At 35.8% G+C, this 27,610-nt stretch overlaps 1 pseudogene; it reads right to left on the reverse strand.

The window, feature by feature from the left end:
• Positions 1-467: 467 nt before the first annotated feature.
• On the reverse strand, positions 468-25,733 carry LOC112858865 (uncharacterized protein C3orf38 homolog; annotated as a pseudogene).
• Between the last annotated feature and the right edge of the window lie 1,877 nt (positions 25,734-27,610).

A 27,610-nucleotide genomic window follows, 5' to 3' on the forward strand; every position in this document is an offset into this window, starting at 1 on the left:
ACTTTTTTTTTTTTTTGCATAAGAATGTTATTCAAGTTTCCTAAAATGAGAACTTTGAGTTTACATTAAACATCTCTAAAGTGTGTACTTTTTTTTTTAGCAATACTGTCATGAGATGCATTTATGAAATTATCCAGGTTTAGATTAAATGAGAAACTTGAAAAGACCTTGAACATTATTAATCCATTCCCACATGAAAAGTACAGATATTAGAATATTCATTAAGTAAAATGAAAATATTACCTGGTGTCTAAGGCACACCATTAATTATACCATCTAAAGTGGGATTTATTTGGTGAACTGCATCAAGCACTCAGAGAACATTTGCTACAACTCAGGGAGAAAGAAGCAAATATTCACATTATATGTTATCCTATCGTCAAGAAAGCTATTTCAACTAGAATATGTCAATCCTTAGAATTACTGATGTAGAGTTTCTGTATAGGTTTCTTTTAGACATACAGGGCTTAATGCTTTAAAGGGTTAGGTAAACTCAGTTCTCTTTTGTTCAATAATGCCTCGTTTACACCACACAAAGCGTAATCTCCGTTTCCACTATGCAATGCCTGCCTTACATTAAGTCATACTTCGTTAGTACCACATAAAATAATTACATTATGAAAGGCCTCTAGATCACTAGTTTCAAAAATAATAGCCGGTATCATTAGCAAGCCAGTTTTCAGAGCAAGGGAACCTTCTCCAATAATTCTGAGGTTAATAAATTTAATTTTCTAAGTATTCTCCACAAAAGCACAGCAGATAAGTCCAAAACTTTGTTGAAAAATGCCCAAACATGTGTTCCCTCACTGGGCAATTTCATCAACTCTAACCATAATTGGACCGTGGGGAGAAGAAGCACCCTGCAGTCCACAGAAGTCTAGATCAGGACTGAGAAAAAATATTCTTTCACTGGTGACAGCAGACAAAGGCTCACGATTTCTGCTCCATGGTGGTCTATCGCATTTTGTTCACATGTGCTGCGATAAAAATGTAAATGTGACATCATACCAGAAGTGCCAAAGCTCCATTCATCTTGAGATGGTCCTAGAAAAGGATTCATGTGAAGTTATTTTTATTGGTTATGTAAATCAGGGTAATTCCTTTGTCATTTGGCTGTACACAGGTTCACCTTTAACATGTACTGACAAATATTTTTCCATAAACAGTATTCTATCTTTTTATTTGCTAAATCTTTCAACCCTCTCCATAGTAATTATACTAATTTAAACTCTCACATCAGAATATGAAAATTCAAGTTGTGCACTGTTTTCATCAAGGTTTGGTTTTGTTCATATTTTTTTATTTTAGTCTAATTGGATTTTATTGTTTAAGTGGTATTGCATCCTGGTTTTAATTTGTACCTCCCAACTGACTAATGAGGTTGAGCATCTTCATATGTTTATTGGTCACCTGAAAGGGCTTGTTCAAATTTTTTGCCTGTAGGTTGTTTGTTTTTATATTGCTGACTTTTATGGGTACTTTAAATATTTTGTATACCACATTTATTGGGTAGATGTATTCAAATATCTTCTCTCATTCTTTGGACTGCAATTTCACGCCATCAAGACTTTTTTTTGATGAACAGAATGTAGTCCTATTTATCATTGGTTTTCCCTCTCTAGTTAGTACTTTTTGTGTTATGTTTAAAAAATCTTTGCCCTACCCAAGACTACTGAAGATATTCTCCATGTTTTCTTTTGCAGACTTCATATTTTTATCTTTCACATACAGATCTATAATTCATCTTGAAATGATTATTGTATGTGGTGTGAAGGTGGGGGTCAAGATACAATTTTTGACATAGTCGTACAGCACCATAAAAAAAATAAAACCTCAAAACATCCTTCCCTCACTGCACTGGAGTGTTATCTTTTTCATATATCAGGTGACTATACATGCATGGGTTTGTTTCTGTCCCATTGGTCTATTTGTTTATCCTTATGCCCATGCTTTGTTGCCTTAATTATCATTGCTTTTTCATAAGTTCTAATATTTAGTAGTTTAAGTCCTCCATTTCCTTCACTTTCTGTTTTCAATATTGCCTTGGCTATTCTTGGTCCTTTGGATTTCCATATAAATTTTAGAAATAGATGGTCAATTTCCACAAAAATTTAATTGTCTGTTCATGCAATTACATCTGGATTATATTCTCTTTTAATATTTCATTTAAAAATATTACATTATTAAAGTCCTTTAGGAAGTTAAACTAAAGAGATCTCAGCATAATAATTTTAGCAAGTTATGTTCACAGTCTTCAAACTAAGGTAGATGGACCTTGCAGAGGGTGGGGCTTGAAGACTTTCCAAGTGGCATGTAAGCATGGAATATTTTAAGTGAACCTATTTCCAAATCCTTAACTCCATGTTTTTGTTCCTAACATTGATCTGCCTGAGGACACCCCTGTGATTTTTTTCCCCCAATATCTTCTTTCATGATTCCCCCTGTTACCACTTTTCAAAGAAAGTCATACCTTTCATCTATCCTACTGTTATCATTCATCACCAGTTGTGAAATCTTCCAGAATGTCAAACAAAGGAACATTTCAAAATATGGATTCTGGCAAAGCCTTCTTTAATGCAGTCACTATGAACCAGCAATAAATCATTACATCTTTCCTTGCCTTGCTGCTAATTTTGGTAAAGTTAAAGCCAATTAGAAAGTTACTTTAACCCATATGAGTATGTTCTGAATTCAAGATATATTGTGGTTTGGCATGGTGGCAATCATGACATTTTGGTTTAACAAGGCTTTCCTCCTATCTTTCAACTATTGTCAAAGCATTGTTGCTTAAAGTTTCGGGAGAGCAAAGCAAAGAACAATAGTAAGAAATACTGAAGATGGCAGCATTTTATTTCATCCAGTTCACAAGCCCTGACATATCTCTCTGCCTTATTCAACTACGGATTTTGGAAATGGAATATTTAAGATTGATGAAAGGCATTTTCAGCCTCCTGATAAAAAAGAAAGTAAAGATTATCATTCATTTGTGTCTATTGTATGAAATTATACTTTGTATGATTTCAAGGTAGAGGAAGTTAAGTTCCATGTTTATTTCTGATAGACCAATAGATTGTTTAATTTTTTGTGCTATTTGCTTAGATGCATAAGAAACACGTTTTCCTTTACATGTGACCAGATTCCTGGATAATGCACAGCCATATGTATTATTTCATTGGTGTGAAACTCCTGCTTGTTGTCACTGATAAGCTGTTTCTCTTTTTTTATCTTTGATTGTCGTGACTATCTCTGATGGTATATACTGCTACCATGAACTTACTAGATTTAGAGGAACCTAATTTTAGTTTATTGTGTAGAGTCTACTGTATAAATAGTGCATTTGAAAGACAATATAATAATTAATATACCTGTTGTACCTTCCATTTTACTTTTGGTCCAATACCTTGTTTTATTTTTGATGCCAATTTCCACAAATTAGATTTAAAAAAATTGCTCTCTTAATAGCAGAATTTATTAAATGCAGGTCCAGGGCAAAATATTCCCACTATTGCAATCTAGGACAATCTAGGGCATGGTGCCCTGAACTCTAGAGAACTCACTGCATGTAGTTAGAATTCATTTATCCCTTTCAGATTTGATATGTCATTCTAATTCCATCAGATATATTAAAAATGTGATATAACAATTTTAAAAGGCAATGTTAATAATATGACAGACATTACATCTTTAAATTAATAACAAAAAATTTTTGATGTCACCTTAAATTTTCTGGGAATAAGTAAAGAAAAAATTTCAAGACCCCTGGTCTTTAGTTAATGGTAGCCCATTTGTACTATGTAGACATAATAAACTGTTTGTGTGAGGGATAAATTCAGCCCACAAAGGGCATCTTTTTCTAGCCCATGGTTGGAATAAATGTTAAAATTTACTTTCTTACGAATACTAACTCAAAAATGTTTTAAGATTCCAGGCTTCTATAATTAAGATAATCCTGTAGCCAACAGGACCAGTTTAATAATTTTAATTAAAAAAAAGGCTTGTGGGGCGCCTGGGTGGCGCAGTCGGTTAAGCGTCCGACTTCAGCCAGGTCACGATCTCACGATCTCACGGTCCGTGAGTTCGAGCCCCGCGTCGGGCTCTGGGCTGATGGCTCAGAGCCTGGAGCCTGTTTCCGATTCTGTGTCTCCCTCTCTCTCTGCCCCTCCCCCGTTCATGCTCTGTCTCTGTCTGTCCCATAAATAAATAAAAACGTTGAAAAAAAAAAATTTAAAAAAAAGGCTTGTATCTTCTGATTCATCAATGTTAAATGTAAAAAAGGTTCTATTTTGTTCTATTTGAGTTTGTTTTTTTCTAAACTTAAATAGGTTTACTGATCAAATAGGCTACCTTTACTCTTACATAATGTTTGCCATTATCAAAAACTAAATTTTATTATCTTAATTGAATCATGATTGTGGTAAGCCTTGTTTCAAGACTAATCATGTTTTGTGGTATGTCAGCTTGAAGATAATTTCCAAGATCTTTAGGAAACTTAAAAACTTGGACTAATACTAATATTGACATTTCAGAGAATAGATTCTGAGGACAGGTTTCTGAACAGACATCATTTAGACAACTTTCAGACTGTATCAGTGGACTGCATCAGGATATCTGAGGAAACTCCTCAGTTTTAGTTGAGAAGTGGCCCAATGTGACTACTAACCCAAGCTCCAGCTGGAAATGGTTAACAACTGAATGAACTGATGAAGGAGAATTTATTGTGGTTATCTGTTGGGAATATTTTTTATTTTGTTTTTACACTCTATTTTTCTGGATCTATAAGGAGGCTATTCCTTACACTATCTAAACAACAATTTTATATATCTTACTTTTGTAAATGAAAGTGAAACATTTAAAAATAATATCTGATTCCTGTGGCCCTTCCCCACACCCCCACCCCACCCCCAGAATTGAACAACTCTTACTAAATTTCTGTATTTTTCATGGCGAGGTTATCTTGTGGTGATTATCTCATAAGAAGCTGTCCTCCTTCTTACCAAGTTATAATTGGTTACTTTATGCAACCAAAATTTTACCCTGGGGCTTCTTACTTGAGAATGGTAGTTATTAAATCAGTTGTGATAAGCCATTTCAGGTAACAAATACTGATCCACCTGTGGGCCAATGCCTACAAAGTCCTCCCAGGAAAACTGGTCTGACATAGGTGGTAAGGAAGTTAAGGAAACTTAATAAGTCTTTGAGAGTCTTTGAGAAAGGAAGAAGTCATCCCAGTTTTTAGGTACATGGTGAAAGCTAGCAAAGAGTTTTCCGGACTTGGATTCCTAGCCTAAGGATAACAAATATCAGAGGCTTCTTAAACACATGGAAACTTCAGACTATTATCTCTCTTCCAGGTTGCATGTCGCTCTTATCCTTCTCTCTCTTTTCTAATTTCATCTACGCTCACCACAACCAAAATATCTGAAATTATACAGTAAACACATGACCTATATGCAGACACTTTTAGTTATTGTGATAATGACTTCTCTTTGTAGTTCATGAAAGTAGTTCATGAATTCCCAGTCAAGACAGACTCTCCAGGTTTTCATTTGCTGGGTCTCACAAAAGTCATATCCTTCTACAGTACTGTTTCCCAATATAGTGTCATTTTAGGTTGACTAGCAATACTCTTTCCTGGACATGGCTTTACCAAGCCTTTCTCCGCATTCTGCTCTCTAGGCATTTTCCCATTTTTGACATTGCTTCCCCTTTTCAAGACTTTCTTGTAACCTTGTTTCTGTGCTCACATAACTTCTCATGATGTCTGAGACCTTACCCCATTAACTATTCTTTCTTTTTTTCTGAAATCTTCAAGAGAACAGATGCACTGAATAATGAGAGGAAGGTGGAAGTCAATTACAGTAGGTAAGGATGGAGTTACTGGTGAGAAAATTAAGCCAGTGAGATAAGACAAGACTTTTGAGAATTTTTACCACTAATGGTACAGTGTTTAAAAAGATAACAATTTTATGAGTTTTTAAAAAAAATACATTTATTTATTTTTGAAAGAGAGAGAGAGAGAGCATAAGCAGGGGAGGGGCAGAGAGAGGGAGACACAGAATCCGAAGCAGGTTCCAGGCTCCAAGCTGTCAGCACAGAGCCCGACGTGGGGCCTGAACTCACCTACGGCGGTGAGATCATCACCTGAGCCAAACACCTTTAACTGACTGCGCCACCCAGGGCCCAGCAAGTTTTTAAGATTAGGGGAGACAGAGGTCATGGATCAGGCTTGGAAATCAATGGAGAAAGAGTGCTACGACTTTTTAAAGATGAGGGCAGAAATATAGTAAGTCCAGAGCACTGAAAGAAACAGTGGCTTTGAATTAAGAAGAAAGAAAGGGTGAACTTCATAGAAGCTTTGAGGTAGTAAAGAGAGAAGTGGTAATGATATTTGAATTTAAAGAAGAAAGCAGAAGATAGGAGGTAGTATTCATCTCAGGTATCTAAGAGGCCCCGTTATCCACTCAAGGGCTGTGACATACTGTATGGATTTGTTCACAAACTAGAGAATTTACAAATCACAATTCTGAGAACTAAAATGTCACCTATGCCCATATCAGTCATCCTCATTCTAACCCTTTCCAGTTTTGCCCTTACTAGTGTGTCTTAAAAATTCATTTCTTCCCTCATAAAAGAAATGGATTATAGATACTGGTGCTGGTTTACATTCACCTTTATCTTAAAGACTTCTATTTAGTTTAGCCACATTCAATATTTGTAAAGACTATTACTCTACCATCCATGTATTCAGTGGAAGAGAGAACACTGCATTGAGTACTGTCTTCATCCTGAAAATTTTCCACTGAAAGCTTTCCTTTCACTATTGTCTCTTTGATCTTAAGTGCACTTTCCAAGCATTCATAAGACTGATTCACGTCATTTCCCATTTTTAAAGAATTAACTCAATTAGGTTTTATATTTCCCACTCATTTAGAATTTCTGCTTCTTTTGCTTTTGTGTCCTTCAACATTGAAACAGGAAATACATCAATTAATCAATAGACTGGAGAGTGTCTTTGACCCTAAAGGTACAATAGAAAGATATATTTTATGAACAATGTTGATGCCTCTTCTTAAGAATTTGGCCAAATGATAACACTGATTTCTGCACCCTCAATTCTCATGCCCTCAGAGTCTTTTGCTTTATCATCTCCTTTCTATTTCTGCATCTCCCTTTCTACTTCAGAATTTCTCTTTATCAGCATTTATGTCAATATTCTGTTTGCTGAATATAGACTATGGAGAAGATACTCTGATAGACTTTGGAGAAACAAATTTTTAAAAAGTGTTGGGACACCAAGGGAGTTTCCTCTTCACGGGGAAATATATATCTATAATATTCACAAACACAGGCACATATTACATTGAAACATATGAGACTGCCACTTTTGTAGGTCCAAATTGTTCGAATATTGGCAGTTTCATGTCATTTAGTATCATAACATGTTCTTATAGCATTGCTGTAAGTATTATGAAAAATGGCAGCTGTTGGGTCTTAGGCAGTGAAGAGACTGGGAAAGGAAATGCTAATATTGGATGAGCAGAAAAGAATATTACATACAAAGGGAAAACATTTCAGACTTGAAGGTATCAAGTAATTTGACATATTCTAGGAAATAGAATTTGTAGAGAGATCTTAAGTAGCTAGACTATCTATCTGGGTTCAAATTCCACTCTGCCACTTACTTGCTGTAAGACCACAGACTATTAACTTCTCTGTCTTTCAGCTACATTGCCGATAACAATAGGACCAACTTCCTCTGTTTGTTGGAGAATTAAATGAGTTAAATGGATAAGGCCCTCAGAATGGTGTCCAGCAAAACGGTGTGATCACCAGCTGTTCTTGGTAAAGGATAAAGATTGAAGAGTCCTAAACTTCTTGACTTGCATTCATGAATAAGTTCTGTCCCTCCCCTTTTTAGGCTTTCCTCTCAGGAAGGGTTTGATGGCATCATCTCCTGACTCACCTCTCCACAACTTTGCTCAATTTTCTCTTTCCAGTGCTTCAGTTCCCCTCTAAGCATATCAAAACTCTCTTCTTCAGGGAGGAGGCCTCTTACTGAATTCAGCTGGATGTGAGCTGATGCAGCATTTTCAAATCTGAATGCTTGCCAGTGGCCATCCACAGAGCAGAACTGCAAGGCCCCTGGAGCTATGTGTGTGACCCACTCCCTAGACACAAAATTTTACTCCCCACACTGGCTTCAGATCTTGCTGGGATTTCTTCAACATTGAAATTGGCCTTAGATCATCACTACAGCATCATTTTTAAAAAGTCTTTCTATTTTAGATTTTAAAATTACAACAGATAATGCAAACTTATTTTAATGAGAAAAATGATGCAGACTTTTATCAGTAAAAAAATGATCTCATACTTCTCAACCCATCTCTGATCTTATCCCCTATGTAAATCAAGTTTAACAGCCCCCGTGTGTGTGTGTGTGTGTGTGTGTGTGTGTGTGTGTGTGTGTATACACATATAATTCCATTTTGTTCAGCCCCTTGTTGCTCAAATGGGCTTTCCCAGGATTTTTTTATTTGGATATGTAACACATGTAAATTTTTTAATTTTGTTTTGTTTAAAATGGAACCATTTTTTACCTGCTACACTCAAACTTTGTTTTGTTTGGTTTTTTTTTTTTTTTTAGTTATAGTACACTTTAATATCTCCTCAGGTCCGTGGATATAGATACACTTTTTACAGCTTCAGGGCATGGGTATAACGTAGTTTATTCAGCATTCTCCAGCTGATAGACATTCTGGTGCTACCATGCTACAAAAAGCAGCTTATTTTTTATATGAAGGTATTCTTTTATTTATTTCTGGAGGTGAGATTAGAAGAATAATGGGACTTTCGAGTCAAAGGGTGTATGTCTTTTTATAACAACAGTTATTGACAGATTTCTTTCCAAAACAATTTCAGTAAGTTGCCCTCTTGTTTTTCTGAAACACTGTCAGCAGGGAATGCTTTCACTCTTTTAAATTTTGCCAATCTGATGCGTTAAAAATAACATCTCAATTATGGTTTTATTTTGTGTTGTCCTTAATAATAGAGACATCGAAGATCATTTTATATGCCTGTTGATGTTTGAATTTCCTCTTCTGTGAATTGTCTGTTTATATCTTTTGCTTCTCATTTCCTTCAATTATTTGTTTTATTGAGAATTCTTTGTATATTGGAAATATTAAACATTAAAATAATTTTTAAATTTTTTGGAGTCAAAAAATGTACAGTGAATACAACAGTAAAAACAGCAGCACTGGGCACATAGGAAAAAAATAACTATTATTGAATATAATAATACAATAAAATGTGTCCATTTGTTTCTTAAAAAAATAATTAAAATTAAAAAATAAAATAAAATAAAAAAAGAAAATTCCCTTGCTTTCTATGATTTGAAATATTTTACAATGCCATGAATAACTATTTGTAAGTAATTGTGCCCCCCCAAATTCTATTCATATTCATATAATTTATATTTGGGAAAATTTCAACTAAAGTAGTAAGATTTTGTGGTCCAAATAAATAATGATGGATATTAAGATGAGTATTAAGGAAATTAATTGGTTTTTTTTTTTTTTTAATTTTTTTTTTTCAACGTTTTTTATTTATTTTTGGGACAGAGAGAGAGCATGAACGGGGGAGGGGCAGAGAGAGAGGGAGACACAGAATCGGAAACAGGCTCCAGGCTCCGAGCCATCAGCCCAGAGCCCGACGCGGGGCTCGAACTCACGGACCGCGAGATCGTGACCTGGCTGAAGTCGGCCGCTTAACCGACTGCGCCACCCAGGCGCCCCGGAAATGAATGGTTTTTAATGAGCAAATTAAACTCAGAACTTTGGTGTCTGGAGGAAAAGATTGGGAAGAAAGTCACATATTAATTACAGTGTGCGATGTCTGGAAAATGTGTCTTCTTTTCTGAAACATGTGCCAATGCAATATTCAAAGATGATGCTCTCCAACACGATGGCTCTGTTTACTGCTGTGCACTAGGCAGCACGCACATGTCTATGTTAGCACCTCGGAACTGAAGGCGCCATGAAGATGGATGAGGAAGAGAATCCAGGGGTGGAATATGAGTCGCACATGTGCTGGAAGCAAACATAATAGTCTAAGCTGCTGAAAGGAAATGAAGTAATTCATTTTTAAAATCCTCATTACATTAGTTTATCACATTCTTTGACTTTTTTTAAGCAGATGAGTAAAATGTGAATGTAAAATAGGAGAAAACAGAAATATACACGTTGAAGGCTTTGTTATAGACAGAAATGAATAAAAAAAGAAAAAGGTCTACCTTTCTCCACATCTATTGCCAAATCTATGGTTGTAGCTTTCTCCAAGATTATCTGTACTAATTTGATGGTTTTTTTTTTTCATATCAGACCATAATTTAGATTTTTAGAAATGTTCACAGAGGGAATTGAGCTTTGTTTCTTCCAACAGAATTAGAAAAATTATCGGCAGTTGAGTTTTTAAAGATTTTAGTATGGAGATTACACGCCTGAAGAGAGAGATCTGTTAAACCTGAGTTAAAGCCAGTAGCAGAAAGTTGAGAACTGAGTTTTCTTTAATTCAGTATATTTTTATTTCTGTAGTTCCTAAATTTGCAGATTTTTTAGTTCACTCATTGTGCCTGAATTTATGTCAAAGAAATTTTCTGTTATTTTGACTTATATTTGGAATCTGAAGTGAGACAAACCAAATCTACATATGTTGTATAACTTATGACAGATATTTATTTGACTTAAGTAATTCTTAGTTTCCTCATTTTTGCAATGACCTTAATGATATCTATAACACAAGGTTATTGTAAGGATTAAATATGATAATGCATTTAAAGAAGATAGCATAGTGCTTAATAATAATAAGCTTTTAACAAATGCAACTTGCTATTGACATCTATTAAAAGACATTTTTCTTGGGGTGCCTGTGTGGCTCAGAGGGTTATGTGTCGACACTTGGTTTTGGCTCAGGTCATGATCTCACACTGCTGACAGTGCAGAGCCTGCTTGGAATTCTCCATCTCTCTCTCTCTCTCTCTGCCCCTCCTGCACTCTCTCTAGATCTCTCTCAAAGTAAATAAATATTTAAAATAAATAAATAAATAAAAGATGTTTTTCTTAATAATAAAAAAAAGAAGAAAGATGCTTTTCTTGTTATCTGAGCTAGATCTGTATGCCTGACTTAGAACCTAAACAAAAGAAATTATTAGAAGAATATTATATAATGAATGGAAGACTATTATTGTGCTGTAATATTAAAATGTCAGGCTAATTTGTTTTTTTGTCTTTGAAAATTTATTCCAAAAATAACACCATTGATTATATATATTCATTATATTTTAGTTCTGAAAGTTGTGGATTTTGTACTATAGTTGACTAATTTGATGTTGAACCTCATACATAATTCTCATTTTAGAAATGTCTTTGTGATACGGACGCCTGGGTGGCTCAGTAGGTTAGGCATCTGACTTCAGCTCAGGTCATGATCTCCGGGTGAGTTCGAGCCCTGCATCTTACTCTGTGCTGGCAGCTCAGAGCCTGGATCCTGCTTTGGATTCTGTGTCTCCCTCTCTCTCTGCTCCTCCCCTGCTTGCTCTCTCTCTCTGTCTCTCAAAAATGAATAAAAGTCCAAAAAATAGTTTTTTTAATGTCTTTGTGATAGATGGTAGATACAACCATCACAGGCTTTTAAGAAATATTTCCTTGATGATCATTCTCTCTTAAATTTCTGAGTACTCTCTATCTCAGCCATCTGCAGGTATTCTCAGACTTTCATAGAATTAGATTTTTCTAAATCCAGCAGTTTCATTCGACCAGCAGCAAGAATAACTTGGTTATACTTTGATTTTTCTGCTTGAAAGTAATACACATCACTATATTCCTGTTTATTCTCTATCCCAACCACTTTAGATAATGGATTTTAATTTCTTGGGGCACTGCTGGTTTCTTTGTAGTCTAATCAAGTGGTCACATTCATTTTAACCACTGATTTTCTTCCCCACAAGTAAAGCGTCAGCTTAAAATAGGTATAGCACATTATAGTACATCTTCTACATTTTTAGAAGAAACTTTTTGAAATATTTTACTTATAAAGCAGAAAAATTTGTATACCCCCCAGGTTTTGCACAAAAAAGAATATAGCACACAGATGGATCCTAACATGTATTCTAGGTTAGTTTTGTTTACTGGAAAAGAAAAAATTGAATGTGGTTTATTTCAGTTCTAATCAAGACTTTTTTAGTTGCGAGTAAAAAAATAAAGGATTCAAACTGGCTTGGTATAAAGGGGAATATTATTGTTTTTCCTAACTGACAAATCCAGGGTTAGAGCAAGCTCATGTATTGCTGGATTCAGTGCCGAAATGGTCTGTCTTTCTACCTCTTGGCTCTGGATAACTCTGCGGTAGCTTTCTTTTCATGAAGGTTCTGTTACGGTGATGATCACAGTGACCACCAAATGTACCCTGTTTACAGTGTGCCAGTTCAGGTGCCAATACAAAAGTCAGCATTGCTTTCTCAAGAATTAAAAGATCCAGTTCTGACTTTCCTAACTTTAGTTGGTCAGCTTGGATCAGGCTCAAATCTTCTGCCTACGTGTGAAGTCTACAGGTTGTCTCCACTCCCCCTGAAACACATGACCCGAGAGTGCAGGGGAAGAGCTCTCCAAGGAAGTCCAAGGGGCCGTTACCATTTGCTCCATCTTTACCAATAGGCAGTGGGATGGGATTAGTTCTCTTCATTTTAGCCACTGTCCTGGGTGTGAAATGGTATCTCATTTATGGTTTTAGTTTGCGCTCTTTTGTGTGTGTGCTGAACATTAGTACCTCTCTTGTGTTAAAGTGTCCAAATCTTTGGTTCACTTAAAAAATTGCAATGTTTGTCATTTTACTATTAATCTGTAGGCTTTTTTATGTATTATGGGTGCAAATCCTTTGTCACGTGTGTTATAAATATTTTTCCCCAGTCTGGGGCTTATTTATCCATTTTATTAGTGGTGTTTCTTTGCGAAGCATAAAGTTTAAATTTTTATGAAATTCACTTAATTAATTTTTAAGTTTTTGGTTAGTGCTTAGGCACATGATCCATCAAAATTATTTTTGTGTTTGGTGTGAGATAGGAGACAACTTTTTTTCTGCTTTGTTTGGTTTTCTCCATGTAGATTTTAGCTATACTATAGAAACATCTTTTTAAAAGGCTTTCCTTGGGGGAGCCTGGGTGGCTCAGTCATTCGAGCATCCAACTTTTGATTTTGGCTCTGGTCATGATCTTGCGGTTGTGGGATCAAGCCCCTCAATGGGCTCCTCACTGAGTGTGGAGCTTGCCTGGGATTCTCTATCTCCCTCTCTCTTTGCCCCTCCCTGACTTGTGCTCTCCTGCTCTCTCTCAAAATAAATAAATAAACAAACATCAAAAAATAAATAAATAAAAAGGTTTTCCTTTGTTCACTGAGTGAACTTGGCACCTTAGCTGCAAATCAATTGATTGTATATGTGTGGGTCTATTTCTAGACTCCATTCTGTTCAAGTGTCTGTTTGTATGCCAGTGCTACACTAGAGTTTTGAAATCAGGTGGTGTAAGGACTGCTTTTTTTCTCTTTTTTTCAAGATTGTTTTAGCTATTTTAGATCCGGTAGGATTCTATAACATTTTAAAAATAAACTTGTCTCTTTCTTTACAAAATACTTGATGAAGTTTTAATGGGAATTATATTGAATCAAAAAATTAACCTAGAGAGGATACTCATCATAACAATCCATGAACTATTATAACTTTCAACTGATGTAGGTCTTTTTAAGTTTCTCTCAGTTGGGTCTCATAGCATTTTGGTGTAGAGATCTTTTATGCCAGATCAGGTTTCTCAACCTTGACATTACTGATATTTTATACCAGAAAAATCTTTGTTGTGGGATGCTGTCTGTCACTGTAGAATGTTTAACAGCTTCCTGGCATTTGTCCATTAGATGCCGGAAGTACTCTCGGTTGTGAAAAAAAAAAAATGTTTGCAAATGTTTGCCAAATGTCCCTGCAGGGACAAGACCACCTCCAGTTGAGAACTATATGCTAGATTTAGTCTTAGCCATTTAATTTTTTTTAAGTTTATTTATTTATTTTGCAAGAGAGAGAGAGGGCTGACGTGGGGCTTGAACTCACAAACTGTGAGATCATGACCTGAGCCGAAATCAAGAGTTGGCTGCCCAACCCACTAAGGCACCCAGGTGCCCCTACTGAGATATTTTTAATAACTTACCATGTGATCTAACCAGATGAATGGTGCATGTGTACTTGAGAAGAATATATTTCCTATCATTGTTGGGTGTAGCATTGTATAAATAACAGCTCAAATCTATTGATAGTGTTTTTCATATCTTCTATACCTTCACTATAAATGTAGTCCACTTCCAGTTAATGCCAGCATGTCATGCAAAATCATTTGTAAATCATACTCTAATTATTTCCTCTCCAATAAAAATTGGTCATAGAAATTTTTCGTGAAAGCTTAGAAGTGGGTTGAGAAAAGAGCAGGACCAGAAGAAGTGTGAGCATCTTGTTTATGTAACTTCCTTTGGCTTTTAGGCGATATTCCCAAAATAAGTATATTCAAGTTGAATGCTACAATGTATAATCTACATTTTTAATTGATCTCATAAAGCTCAGCTCATAATGAGTTTCTCAGTTCCTAATTTCTCCCAGTATCCAGTGATCAGATGTTCAAACCAAGAAATGCATCTCAAAGGAGAATGGCTTTCCAAAAACTGGCTTGTATTTGCTCCAGAATTCTGAGGCTTTGTTGTAATTTTCCTAGCAAAGCAGCCACAGTCTCCATAGATCATATGTATAGAACATTTAAGTATCACTGGGGTTGCTGGATCATAGAGGCAAAAATGGAAAAGCTACTTAAACTTCAGCCTCTATTTCCTGGAGAATCTCTTCTCTTCTTTCTCGGCTCCGCCGCAAGCTGACAGATAAGCCTTTAGATCATTCAGAAATGTGATATACACGGCTTCCAAATACTAAGCATTGTGGTCTTTCAGGAAAGATTACCAGATGTAGAAACACGTACTTCATTAAGAAGAGAAATCATGACATGTTGAAGACCATTTTACCACCCTCTGCCCCAGATACTTGAATGAAGTGACAGACCCCTCCCTGTATTTTCCAGGGGTTTATGTTAATCTTCTGTATCTCACCAAAGCATCTGGAATATTTACACTTCCTCCTTTTCCAGTTCAATTAGCATGATGTCAGCATATAGTAAGACGTCTGTGGAATGATGAGATGATCCAAGTTCCTGTTTATTAAATGACAGCAATGAGTCACAGTTGGCATAGTTCTGGTGTAAAATGCTACAAGGTACTGCCAGTCCTTCCAGGGAAGAGCACATTGCTTCTAGAGTTCTCTCTTAGTTGAGAGAAAAGTCATTTGTGATGATATACCCCAGTAAAGATAGCAGCGGCAATTGGAGTGTGGCTTTCTGATTGAACTGACTATATCCATTGTCATTCTTCAATACTCATCAGTTTTTCACGTTGGCTTTAAAAAAATTTAAGGAAAGATATGATAGGAGTTGTTTTTCAGCTTCTCCTGCTATGGGGTTGTGGAGTCTGTGAAGGCTTATAATTTTATTTTATTTATTTACTGCTGTCTTCATAATATTTAGAACCCTGCTTGGCACTGATCAGTGACCATCAAATATTTGTTTAATTAATGAGTATTTTGGTATAAATAAATTGAAAGATGACTGAGAGAATTATAAGAAGTACAGTTAGAGATATAAATAGGGGATCAATCATACCCTGAAGGCATTTTTATGCAGAGGATGTTAGAATTTATTATGTAAGTAATGGAGAGTTACTGAATAAGCTTTAAAGTAATGTTATGATTTATATTTTAGAAATGCGATGAAAATGCCAAAGGAGGGGATACTTTAGAGGGCAAAGAGCCCAAAGATAGGGAGACCTAGGAAATCGGACAAATTAGAAATAGTCATCTAAGCCTTCATAATAGTCTCTCATCTCTATTCATCATTCAGTCATTGTCCCATAATGGGTTAGCTTAACACCCTTTTGTAATAAAAATTCTTAGTAAGAATAGAAATCAATTTTCTTAACTTTGTTAAAAGCATCTGTGAAAAATTAGAGCAAACATCATACTTAGTGGTAAAACATTAAAGTATTCCCATTAAGGGAGGAAAAAAAAATGATGAAGATGCCTACGGAGAAAGCAAAGAAACAATCCCGAGAGCTCTCAGCTGGTTGCTGCCCTGGCATTTACGGCAAGGCTATGCTGTTTCTTCCTCACTATAAATGATTTCATAGACCATCCACAACAGCCAAAGTCACTGTGGATGACTGGGATGGTGTGAGCAAAACCATGGCTATTCCTTCGTCATTTCTGAGCACAGAAAAATAGGACACTGCGCAAATCACAAAAGCACACAAGCATCTATCTGTGCAGGCTACACGAGCCACTGCTATTTTTTTTTTTTTTAATTACAACGTTAGTCCCACTTCATCCCACCTGCCTCCTACATAAAAATTAAGATAATCATAGAATTGTTCTCGTTTTCTGACAACACCTAATCCAGAGCAAAATACACTTCCTTGCTGCCTTTCCCAAATCACATAACACAAGTCCAAATACTCTAACAATCCCCTCATAACATCCAGGCCAAGGGAGAGACAGCCTTCCCTAGAACACCTGTGTCTGCGACTCTGCCTCCTAACTCCAGAGCAGGAGGTACTTTGTGGCACACACTTAATTCTTGCCAATTGAGTCACAGAGGCCAGGGGAAGGGCACTTTTACTTGGCATACAAGAAGTTCGTGGTTTCGCTCTGTGAATTCTACCTTTGGAAGTGTGCTGGCTAGGGAAGGTCACAGAAAACGATGTGCTCATTCTTGCCTTTACTTATGTTCTTTCTCTTTCTTTCTGATAGGTATAATATTCTTCCATTTGGTCTGACAAACAACTGACCTTCTTTTGAACTCAGTAAAGGAATTAACTCTTCAGTGAAGCTTTCGCTGACTCCTAAATTGAGCTTACTTCTTCCCTCTTTGGACCCCCACTGTTTTTATTAAGGCACTGATCAATCTCAAATGAATACATCTATTTATCTACATATTTCTTTCTCCATAAAAGTGCATAATGTCTCTTATTCTTCTGTCTCCATCACTCAGCAAAATACCTAACACATAATGGTGTTTGATTATACCGAGTCAAATATATTGGACTGAATTGATTTGAAGATAAACTGAGTGATCTAATGGAATGAACATGGGATCAGAAGGCAGAAAACCCAGATTTTTAGTTTCACCTATGCTAACTACAGTCATTTGTAGAGTCTCTTAATCTCTGTGCATTTTTGTTTCTTAATATGTAAAAATGAAGGTGTGGGTTCATATTGGTTCATTTTTAACATCACTTTCACAGTCAATACTCACTGATTCAGACTGATGTGCTTGCTTCATGCTTGACCTTTTTAGCAGAGTTTTGTATTTTGTATAAAGGGCAGTAATGCATTCCTAGACACAGAAGATCAAAGCGATAATTGACATTAAGGCTCTTATTCAAGCTCTAAGGGCTAACTAAGAAATCTGGCTATGAACACTAGAACATTCCCCAAGGCCATCAGATCTCTCACACTGACTTAAAAAAAAAAACAGAAGTATAATTTAACAAGCTTTCATCTAAATAGAATTCATACAATGAACTTGGGGTCTATTGCATTACCTTGAATACAAAAAGGTTTACAATACTAGGCCAACTTGAAGCCTGTGATTTATTGAAGTGATTTATTGAATTATATAGCATATGGTTAACCTGTGTCATTAAAGGATAATTCTCTTTCCATATTTTGTATAAAAAAATCTTTAGTTGTCAGGAACCAGTTATCATCACAATGTCATTTCAAATGAATTAAATAGCAACAATAGCTTTAACATTATGAAGATGATGTTTATAAATGATTGAATTGCCTTTGAATGGCTTCAACAGAGAGCTATACTAGCTCATAAAACAAGGAGCTTCTCATTATCAAAATTATGCTGTTTTCTCAAGCTACTTTTATGAGATAAGTGATTTTTTAATACTGGCAGGTGGATAGAACAGTATATTTTATGAAAAATAATCTCAAAATACAAATAATATGCAATTTTATCAACCAATATGGATTTATTTATAAAGTGTACATCGAGATGATGACAGCAAGGAATATGTCATTCCACGGTGGTTGTCTATAGGCTTATATTAATTATATAGCCTTATATGTATTGGTCAATGCACTCTGAAGAGTGACCAGGGTTTCAGGTCATGGACTTTGCCTTTGATAAGTTATTATTGCAATTCTGTGTGAGCACAAATAAGGCATCTATAAACATGGAATTTTCCCAGCTGAAAAAAATTGCTATAATTATATTCAAATGACTATCAAGGCCTTTAAAATTACTTTCTGTAAAAAAAATAAATTGACTTTGGGTAAAGAATGTCATTTGTGTAAATACAAGGTCTTAAATATATTCAGATTGAGATTTGAAGAGTGATTATTATTCCCCAAATAACAGAAAATATGTCTACTCTTTTATTTTTGGTGTGGGGCCATGATAAATGTGCTAAAACCTTAAAGATGTGGCACTGAAATATTTCCAGGAAAACAAAGCACTTATTCTTAGTAATAGTCTATCTAACCAAGCACATGTTCCTATAGGAAAACATTGAAATCACCTCTAGGTCATAGGAAAATTGGTATTACTACTGGAACAAGTGATCAACACCATCCTCAGGTGTTCTGCATTTTTGATGCCATGGTGGATTGGCTTCCTACCGTTTCTGTAATGAATCACCACAAACATAGTGACTTAAAACAACACATTTATTATATTACAGCTGTGGTCAGAAATCCAAAATGAGTCTCACTGAGCCAAAATCAAGGTGTCATAAGGCTGCACTCCTTCTGAAGCTCCAGAGGAGAATTGGTTTCCTTTGCCTGAAAAGCATCCCTTGGTTCATGATCCCTAGTCCCATTTGCCAAGTTCATCACTCCAACCTCTGCTGCCCTCACCACTTCTTTCATTGCCTTGCCTTTATTAGGATCCTGTGATTACAGTGGGCTCACTTAGATAATTAATCCAGAATAATCTCCCCATCTCAATATCCCTAATTCAATCATATCTTCAAAGTCCCTTTGCCATGTGAGGTAACATATTCACAGGTTCTTGGGATTAAGGCATTGAGTGGCTATATTTTCTATCTTCTACGCATACACCCTTTTGCAGTCTGGTAAGGTCCTTGGTTTCCTTCTTAAAATAATGTTTTAAAATGTATAACATAAAGTAGATAAGATTACAATGGGAAAAATTATATTAAAATACAATAATCAAAAATTTAAAAATAACAGTGTGCACTTTTTAAATTATTGCATTAAATAATAATTGCAATGGCTTATAATCACCATAATAATTTCAAAGTAGTGTAAAACTGTTCGGTGCAACAACTATTATTGTGTAACATAAAAATATCTATCTTTTCTGCTGTACTGCTAATAGTTTGCTGGGGTTTTTTGTTTTTTTGGTTGGATGGTTTGGTTTTGTTTCCTGTAATTAACAATTCAAAGAAATGTCAAACTTCAATTAGAAGTTGAGTCAAAATATATAATTTGTATTTCTACCCACAGTCTTGGACTACAAGTTAAGAACCCCTGCTGTACATACATAGCAAAAAAGATTTATGACTTGTCAGTGTGTGTGTGTGTTTGTGTGTGTGTGAGAGAGAGAGAGAGAGAGAGGCAGAGAGAGAGACAGACAGAGAGACAGAGAGACAGAGACAGAGACAGAGAGACAGAGAGAGACAGAGAGACAGATTTCCATTGACCAGTGTGAGCTGAAAAACTTGCTATTATTTTTTTACATATTTACAATTTTTCAGCTGTATTTTTTCTTCCTACCATTTGACTACTAACTGAAAAGTAAAATAAACTAGATTATAGACAGTCTTTATCAGAAATCTACATTATGAGATTCTCATTCCATTTAACATTAGACACGAAGATATTTATAGACACATGATGAATTCTATGTATTCACAGATCATCCCAATTCATTTTAATATTTAGTAAGCAATGGGCTTTCTTATAGCCCATTAATTTTTATAGGAGCTGACATTTGTACAGGAGCTTATGCTCAATTTAGCATAATAAGATGTATATATCCTAGAACGTGAAAACAAAATCATTCTAAATATGTTGTGGTTTAATCATTTGTGGGTTTTATTAGTTAAATTGTTCTTTACATGTTCACATAATAAGTAAGCTTATGTTTTCTGCAGTCCAAAACAAGAGTCTTATGCTATAAATGCTTAGGGGAGGATGAAAGTTTGCCTTCTAAAACATATTTTTTATCCCAAACGATTGACGCAATAAAGTAGAAGTCTTTCATTTTTTTCCTTGACTTTATTCCTTAATAGTCCATCTTCAGTAAGCCCTACTAAGCAGGCACAATGTAATTAATTATACAGTTACACACATACACTATATATACACATCTAACAAATGAAACAGTGAAAACAGTATTCATACTTCCAGTACCTGGACACTCAGTTATTTAGGACAAAATATTCTACTTTGATGCTGAAATTAGAGCTTAATATAGGGACTCTTGAGAATTGGATTTATAGATTTTTAAAAGTTTTTTTATAGCTATACTATAAAAATAATCTGTGTCAATCTGTGTTCCACTTAGTCATGGGGCCTGCTTATATTTTGCTTATATTTATGCGTTCGTATATTTACTTCCTTATATTTATACTTTCTAATCACTGATTCTGCTCCATTTTGATTATCTTTCTGGTTAATGGGATATTGTAGGCTAAGTGCAACTGTTCAACCAAGAAAGTAGATTCACAGACGTAAGGGTCACCTGGGTATGGATTTGCATGGCAAAGCCCTTAAGCACTATTACAGCTTTCCTGCATTTGTGGACATGGTGAGTACTTGCAAAAAAGAAATGTTCTGCAATAGTGATAGGAATACTGAGATGCAGCCCTGAAACATTTCATATTAACTTGTCCTTACTGACATTGTCACCACCTCACTCCTCCAAGTTTTCCTGTATTAATCAAAGAATTAGCACTCTTCCATTTTTAGTACTTTCAAATTCCATAATTTGGGGGGGGGGGGTCCTGTGTGTGTGTGTGCGTGTGTGTGTATGCTTTTGCAATTTACATAAAACAGAAAGCTGCCATGAAGAACAAGTTTGAGAATATTTGAAAAATGCTAATAAGACCTGCTGTATGAATGTTCTATTTTTACTTAACTGAAGACATTTCCTATAAAGAAAGGAATCTACATGTTTATTTTTATCTCTTTATTTCTTGAGGAGACTCACAGCCTTAGTTAAATTATTTTCACAACACTGAGGAATTCAAGATCTCAACTATTGGAAAGATATGCTAATTGGACACTAGACACTATGTTTCTTTGATCAAGTAATGAGATAAAGCTGAGTTACTCTGAGAGTTGGGTAACATTTGCTAAGTGGAATGTTATGGTTAGATTAGAGAAAGTACAACTTGAAAAATGTCTTTTCTACTTTACCACTGAATATCATTAAAAATTTTGGCAATGATTTGCCAACGATATGCTCAAGTGTAACTGTATGTGATAAAGCATAAAAATTGAGTAATATGATTTAAAGAGTTTGAAAATTACAAACCTGATAGTATATTTATCACTATTTGCTGCACTTAGTGTTCATTTATCAAATATCTGTTAAAAACCACTGCTTAACATCCACTGCCCCCGGCACTGGTACCACAAAGATGATCATTTCACACTTCAGCTCTGAGTTCATAGATTGCTCAGAAGTCTGCAAAAGAACCAAGCAAAACTAAAATACCCTCCATAAAGTGGCATGATAGATATGTGCAGAAAGTGCTCTGGGATCAGAGAGCAAGGCATAGTTTTCTTTTCTTTTCTTTTTTTCCTTTTCTTTTCTTTTCATGTTTATTTATTTTTGAGAGACAGAGACAGAGCACGAGGGGGAGAGGAGCAGAGACAGAGAGCTGAAGACAGAATCCAAGGCAGGATCCAGGTTCTGAGCTGTTGGCACAGAGCCTGAGGCAGGGCTTGAACTCATGAACTGTGAGATCATGACCTGAGCCGATGTTGGACACTTAACCAACTAAGCCGCCCAGGCACCACGAGGCATAGTTTTAATGTTAAAATATTTACAAAACTTTTCAAGACACAATTGTATTTTATTTAAGCATAACTTTTCACAAAAGCAAGATTGGAATTCTCCGTCACTGACTGAGTTTGTGCAAGATGTTTGTCTTTTTTTATTTTTAAATTTTTTTTAACATTTTAATTTTTTTTCGAGAGAAAGAGAGAGAGCGTGAGCAGGGGAGGGGCAGAGAGAGAGGGAGACACAGAATCTGAAGCAGGCTTCAGGCTCCAAGCTGTCAGCACAGAGACTGACGTGGGGCTCAAACTCATGAACCACTAGATCATGATCTGAGCCGAAGCTGGATGCTTAACCGACTGATCCACACAGGTGCCCCGATGTTTCTTTTTGAACCTCAGTTGTAACAGTGAGAATAGGAATAGCTAATACCTATGGTGCACTTACTTCATATTACTTATTACTTATATATTAATGTTGTAATAATCATATAATATACATTATGATACTTATTACATATGACATTTTATTTAATCCTTCCAACAATGCTATGAACTAAGTACTATTAATGTTGTTTCCATTTTACACATAAGAAAAATTGTGAGAGAAGTTAAGTAGCCTGGCCAAGTTCCTAGCTAATACATAGCTATGATCAGATCTAGTGAGTTCTAGAGGCTAAGTTCATAGCTGTTACACTCTATAGTCTCTAGTGATTACGGTAATAATATATCTATCTTAATTCGATGTTTGGTCTGAATAAGCCATGCACAAATAAATATTATTTCAGGTGTCTATGTAGTTCCTTTGAATCTTTTCTCATCTCTTTCTACCGCCTTTTTCTCTCTGAGAAACAACTAGAGGAAAGCCCATTTGCAGATAATGTATCTTACAAAATTTCTACGTGACAATCATCATGAAAGAGCTGTTTAGGAATCAGTAAGTTTGTCCTGAGAGTTCTGAAGTGAGAAGGGGCTTGGGTGAAGACAGGCTTATGTCAATAAAGAGTGAGCTTTGGAACATTGAGTTGACTTCCCACATGCTTGCTTTCTGCATCAGACACATACTCTCTGACTCCTAATATATGAGTTTTCAAAATGAGCTATTGTGGGTTTACAACACACCATATATTTTTATATTCTAGTTTATGTGAAATTTTCCACAGAGACATGCTTACAATGCCATAGACTTGGGTTTTATTTTACTACACATTATACTTAACCATGCACATCCTGTTTAAAACATTCTATAGATATATATCTATTAGTCTACGCAGAGGTTCGGTTAACGCGTTGACAAGGAGATTACACTGGGTCATTCACCCTTTTACATTTCCCCAGAGGTGCTCCCAGTTAGGGGAGAAAAGGAAAATATCACAGACTAGAGCCTTAACTTCTTCCACCTCATAACACATAGAAATCTTCCAGTGTTACTGTGAGGACTGAATGAGATAATGCATATAATGTATTGGCACAATAATAATGCACTGTATTAGTCAGGGTTTTCCAGAAAAGAGAAGCAGAGACAGAGACAGAAAGAGATTATGAGGAATTAGCCACACAGTTATGAAGACAAGACATCCCACAATATGCTGTCTGTAAACTGGAGATCCAGGGAAGATGGTGGTGCAATTCAGAACAAGTCCGAAGGCCTGAGGACCAGGGGAACCAGTGGTGTATGTCTCAGTCTGAGGGCAGGAGAAAGGCAATGTCCCAGCTCAGAAGGCAGACAGAGGAAGTGAGTTCTCCTTTCCTCCATCTTTGGTTCGGTTAGGATTTCCAATGGATTGGCTGATGCCCACCCACGTTAGAGAGGGCAGCCTGCTTTACTGGGTCCACTAATTCAAATACTAATGTCATCAGGAAACACCCTCACAGGCACACTCAGAAATAATGTTTAATCAAATATTTGGGCAGCCTGGGCACTCTGTGGTCCATTGAGGTTGACACATAAAATTAACCATTACATGTCCACCCTTGTCACCTTGGCACCTGTATGAATCTTCTTGGTCATGCACACACATTTTCTTTCTCTATCACTTTTAATGTATCTATCTTAGTGTAGAACTACTTAAGAAAAACATTTGCTCATATACTATAAAATTTAAAAGACAAAAAATGAGTATATAGGAACCATAAATTTCTCTCATACCCCTTTCTACTCTGGCCAATTCCCTTCTCTAGAGGCAAAGGTTATAACCAGTTTCATATTGTTTACACAGTTTTGGGGGGTGATTTCAAATATTTAAAAATACTTGGCTTTTTAAAAGATTGGCATTTAGTCTTTTAGAGGGGATTTGCCAGGGAAGAGGAAGTTCAAATAGTGGCTGTATTCCTTCACTGTCAGGAGTTGTGAATAGTGAAGCAAAAAGGAGCATAGTCAGGAAGCCTGAGTTCTAATCTTGTCTCTTTAATTTGGCTTTGGTCAACTTTGGCCAGGTTATTTAAGTTCTCTGATTTAAGGTATACAATAAAAAGTTTAACTAAATGATTAGCTGTACAGTGCTTCTCAACTGTTCCATTTTATGATTCCTCATGTAACTCAACACATTTTAGTAACAGTGCCTAGGGGCTGCTCCAACAAGAAATTTAAGCAATTCAGACTAGTCATCACATTTTCTCTTTACACAGTTGCTGAGATTGCGACCAAGAGGTTTTCACCCTGAGGAAATCATGAAAACCTTGGAAAATGTGGCGAGGTCTAATGAAATAGCACTTCTTTTTCTTTAGAGGAAAGTGTTACTCTAAAGTGAGATATTCTGCTAAGACCAATACTTTTGACGGAAATTAGGGATATTCTAAATTGTGGTATTTGTAAGAACTGGATGACTTAAGGCTATTGGACTGGTCTTTGTAACTGTTGGAATAATTCATTCCTGGGCTAATTAGGAAATCTATTAAAAACCCTAACCTTATGCAAAAGGAGAAAGGAAAGTTTGATTTAATTTAATTTTGAAACATTGGGAATGCTTCATTCCATTTCCAGTAGTACAGTGAGAGGGAAATTCTCTTTTGTGCTCTGGAGCTGATAAAATTAAATTCTAGCCACAGGCTTACCAAGAATGTTTCTCAATTCCCCATGGAGCTCAATCAAAGAAGAAGATATGTAACTTGCACGTAAGATAGCAAAGAAGTGTATGCTTGTTTAGCTCCCCTACCTGAACTTTAAGAAGGAAAAAATGAACAAAACAAAACTACTGGAAAAGAAAACTTTCCGATACTGAAATTAGGGAACAACCACAATTTCATACAAATATCTTAAATAATGCCTGCCTTATACAAAACAATGAGGAGCCAAATTGAAAAACAACTTCGAGATCTACAAATCTGTAATTCTGAGTCCAGAGCAAAGTGCCAGGAGTGAAGAAATTCAGAAAGACCCTACCAAAGTCAGCTTTGAAGGTATTAGGATTATGGGTGTGACTTGGCCATGAGCAAGATAGAGGACCTCTACTGGAAATCTGTTTCTTCACCGCAGAGCAGGTGCCGTTCAGGACGGACAGAAGGAGGGCACTTACCACTACACCTCTGAGGTGTTTGCCTATGCTGCTGAAGGATGTGCCCGCCATGTTTGGGAAATGCCCCTCTCTCAGCCCACTCACGATGCTTGGCACAATCCACTCTAACTCCCCTTTCCAAGCTGGTCTCCGTGACGCCTGTGGCTCTCCTAAATCTCCAGTCAGCCTGGACAATTCATTATCAGTGTGAACAATGCGCGATCTGTGTAACTTCATCTTTCTCATGCTGCCCCTGCTGCCTGGTATGAATTTCTGCTAGTAATACGTACCTGTTGCAATCCTACCCAAACTTCACAGTCTACTCATAGGCAACGTCCTTTATAATCCTTTCTTGATCCGCTGACGTTTTTTAAGACCCCCCCAAACACTTTTTCCTCCTGAGTGCTTCACGCTCTATTCTTTTATGACATCTCATGTTCTCCCTCATAACACAGTTATTTCTGCTTATAATATAAATTCCTTAAGGTGCAAATCATGCTGTTTTTGTACTGATTTGTTTCCAATATCTCCAGGTACAGTTCTTTGCATAAAATAATCATTCTGTAATTACTGGTGAATTTGTATTTTCATTTTTAAAATTTGAGAATCATATGAACAAAAAAAAAACCTTTAATTTCTGAGCAGTGCAAGTCTCAACATAGTAAAGCATATCTTTCAAGGTCCTGGAATTCATTATTGGGAAGCAAATGAGTCTTCTGTTCCCTTAGACTTTGCTTGACCTCTACCATGATAAAAACAACGCTTATCCTTGAAGATCTTATTATAGCTCAAATAGCTTGAAAATTCTCTCTCAAATATTCAATTTATCTTACATAAATTGCCACACCTTTTCTAAGTAAATTGCTTATATATTATTGTATCATTTGAACAAAACTGCAAGCAAAATTATTTTGTAAATTTCTTGCTCAAATTCATTTTTACAGTGTTATTTTTTCCTTTATTATCTTCTCTAATACGCCACCTCACACACACAAGAGTATCTACAACATATATATAGTTACAAAGCATGGTAATTAGAGGAATAGCCATGAACATGTCACTGAGAAGATTTAATACTTCACATCCATCTATTATTCTTATCTGATTCCTCGGCCTCTCTCACATTAGCTGGATCTTGTATTTATCATTTCCGTGCTTCTTTCTGTTAAACATTTTATTTGGAAATAATTTCAAATCACATAAAAGTTTCAAGGATAGCACAGAGAACACCCATATACTTATATATTATACTTACACTTATGTATATACTTACCACACCACATACATGGACAGCAGTCCCCCCCCTTCTCCACTGCATTGCTTTCTGAAGTTTCAGTTACCTGCGGTCAGTAGTGGCCCAGAGGCAGCTGATCTTCTCTTGAATGTATAGTCTGAAGGGCATAGTCATCTCTGGCTATGTCACAGTGCCTACGTCATTCACCTCACTTCATCTCATCACACAGGCATTTTGCCATCTCACATCATCACAAAAAGAAGGAAGAGTACAGTCCAATAAGATATTTTGAGAGAGAGAGAGCATATTCACAGAACTTTTATTGTAGCATATTGTTATAATTGATCTATTTTATTATTAGTTATTATTGTTAATCTCTTACTATGCTTAATTTGTAAGTTAAACTTTATTATAGGTATATATTATAGGAAAAAAACATAGTATATATGGGCTTCAGTACTATCCATGGTTTCAGACATCCACTGGGGGTCTTGGAATGTATTCCCCATGGATAAAAGAGGAATATATATATATAGTGAGAGAGAGAGAGAGAATTAATATATATTTATTTTTTCTCAGAATCTTTTGAGAGTAAGTTGCACATATCATTGTCTTCCTTTACCTTTAAATATTTTAGTATGGTTTCTTAAGATTAAGGGTCTTTTATGTATTTATTTTTTTTACATAACCATGGGCCAATTTCCAACTTCAGTAA

Source organism: Puma concolor, chromosome B1 (genome assembly GCF_028749965.1).
Source record: "Puma concolor isolate L17-30 chromosome B1, mPumCon1.1.hap2, whole genome shotgun sequence".
Classification (NCBI taxonomy): domain Eukaryota; kingdom Metazoa; phylum Chordata; class Mammalia; order Carnivora; family Felidae; genus Puma; species Puma concolor.